This window comes from Montipora capricornis, chromosome 13 (genome assembly GCF_036669925.1).
Source record: "Montipora capricornis isolate CH-2021 chromosome 13, ASM3666992v2, whole genome shotgun sequence".
Lineage (NCBI taxonomy): Eukaryota > Metazoa > Cnidaria > Anthozoa > Scleractinia > Acroporidae > Montipora > Montipora capricornis.
This window is the reverse complement of record NC_090895.1, coordinates 38,462,617-38,465,116: the sequence shown is the minus strand read 5'-3', so window position 1 is coordinate 38,465,116 and position 2,500 is coordinate 38,462,617. Positions and strand designations below refer to the sequence as shown.

The window sequence follows — 2,500 nt, the reverse complement described above, 5'->3', positions numbered from 1 at the left end:
TGAATTCTATTTTCTGATTTCACGTAAATAGAAAACAAAAATGCTTTGGCCATGGTTTTAATTGAAAAACGTAACAGCAAAGTACCGAGGCCAGCATTGAAAACCATGACTGCTCGAAAAAATATTACTGCGCTTCGCTACAAAGTGTAACCGAAAATATCAACACATTTTTTTTCCTTATGTTCACACTTACGTTATTCCTTTGTGTTCAAAAGAAAAACTTTGCGTAATGTGCCCATCTTTGTGCGCTATCACCTACCCCAACCACTTCAACTAACCTGCTGTCAAAATTACTTAGTGTTAACGGACTGCAACGAATAATGTGGTGCAGAAGAGAAAACAAAGCTAAGTGCTGTCGGGACTATTAGTTATTAGATATGAATATACAACACAGCCGTTGACAAAATGACAGAAATTTCAAAAGAAGTTCCGAAATTTAATTTACTGCCTTAGAAACGTCGACTCAGACAACTTCTCAGTTGAGAGAGAGATTTCCCTTGAGCTGCAAAAACGTGACTCTGGAGGTTTAAGAGATTGACCCTTGTTAATACAGTGTTGAGATAAATACCGCCTGCGACGAAAAAGCTTTTTGATTAATAAGATGTAGACATTCAAATAATCCGCCCCGGCCGCATGGACGTCCCTTTCTCAGTCACTTGGAGGTGCAGGGATGGCGCAGTGGTGAAAACACTCTCCTCCCACCAGTGTGGCGCGAGTTCGATTCCCAGACTCTGTGTCATACGTGAGTTGAGTTTGTTGGTTCTCTACTCTGCACCGAGAGGTTTTTCTCCGGGTACTCCGGTTTTCCCCTCTCCTCAAAAATCAACATTTGACTTGATTTGTATTAATTGTTGCTTTCAGTTTATAGTGTCCCCAAGTAGTGCTCCAGCGCTAGAACGACTAGACAAATAAAGTTCCTTTCGTTTTACTGTTTTCCGACCGACTTACATTTAACAACTATTCACCGAAGTGGAGGTGGCTAGTATATACTAATTTTTATTTAAAAAAATACGCAAAGAAGAAGGTAAGATCTTAGTAAAACATTTTTTTAACTTTCTAAAGATTTTCATTTTCAACTTCAATTCCAGAGCAAACATCACGCTCTCCCAAAGGAAGACGCTTCCTTTCAGCGTGGGAGGAAAATAAAACTAATTAATATATTGTCCATTCGTTTATGCCCCCTGCCAATCGACTCTTTCTGAAGCTTGAGACTGCTTTTTTTAGATTGCTTCTGAAATCCTTTCTGTTTCTGTTTCTTTACGATGACACAAAAGCTTAATTAAGCTTGTGTAACCGTGAATAGCAATTCAAGGCAAATACACCTTATCTCAAAATGGCCGCCGTTTTTGTGTTCTTTTCTTTTCGAAATATCAATATTCAGCTTGATCGTGAGGCAGTGAGGACAAAAACAAAAGAAAAAAGTTGCAATGAATGTGAACGATATTAGCATATCATCAACTTTCCTTTGTTTTTGCCCTCTAAACCTCTCTTTCAAGGTCAATTTTAATATATGGAAAGTGGCCTCTTGAAACAAAGAAGGCAAAATGGTCGAATTCAAGCAATCTAGTTCCACCTGACAACTTAGCACAAACACCTCTCGTGTTTGGTTTCAATGACCTAGGAAAGCTACTTCATCTTCGTCATCATTGACTACAATGGTCTGCACAAAACCAGAAAAGAAGGCTTTTAGGGGTTATCAACACGTAGTCGGCACTTACTTTGCAGTAAAGCTCTGTTTGCAAAAAGATGCACTAAAAAAAAAAAAGGAAACGAAGGCAATAAAGCTAGTTTGACTTTTAATGTCATATCAAAAATAATAACTATTATTTTGCGTTTCAGTTTGACATTAGAGCGGTTGTCAAATCGGAGTGTCGTAAACCCAATACGAAAGTAATTACTTCGACCAATCACGGCAGGTGGCAACAGCGCAACGAGCCAATCCAAATTCGTACCAATTCCATTTAACTTGCTCAAAGCTTGAGAGAAATCGCACGTGCAAGTCGCGGTCGGCTTTCGTTTTCCCTCTCATTGGCTGATAATCTGGCGCGAAACTTTTAAGCCAATCACTGAGCGTAGCAATCGCAATTGCGTAATTACTTTCGATAGTCATTTAAAACCCGCTCTAACTTTTCACAGGTCATCGCCACCCACTTCAAATTAACACCTCATTCGCACGATATCGTCAATTTCTTTGTCTTTAGCGAGAACATAAGCATATCTTCTTTTTCGTTAGTAGTCATATTTTGGGCAAATGGATAGCCGAAGGGCACCCGTCTTCGTTCGGAGACCGAATTCATTTATAGTGAGCAGCAAGGTGAGGTTTTACCTCCAAAATGTTTTGTTTTTTTTTCATACTTTTATTCCTAGTTAATAACAGTCTCAACTCAAGCTTTTCTTTTAGAGTCGCCTTTCTCCTTTTATTATGTGGAACGAGCCTGTTGCTTGCCTTGGGAAGCAATTGGCTACTTAAAACCAGTGAGTCTAATTCTGCATCACACAA

The 2,500-nt window shown here is 39.1% G+C and overlaps 1 protein-coding gene across 2 annotated transcripts in view; it reads left to right on the top strand.

Moving 5' to 3' along the window:
• Nucleotides 1-2,500, top strand: part of LOC138028805 (QRFP-like peptide receptor) — a 26,205-nt gene that overhangs the window by 1,481 nt on the left and 22,224 nt on the right. Inside the window, exon 1 of one of the 2 annotated variants that reach the window (XM_068876427.1) lies at nucleotides 2,160-2,314. The exons of the other annotated variant lie outside the window; for it this stretch is intronic. The gene's annotated coding sequence lies outside the window, so the exon portion shown is untranslated. Of the gene's footprint in view, nucleotides 1-2,159; nucleotides 2,315-2,500 lie in introns of those variants that run through there. 2 annotated transcript variants of the gene reach the window in all.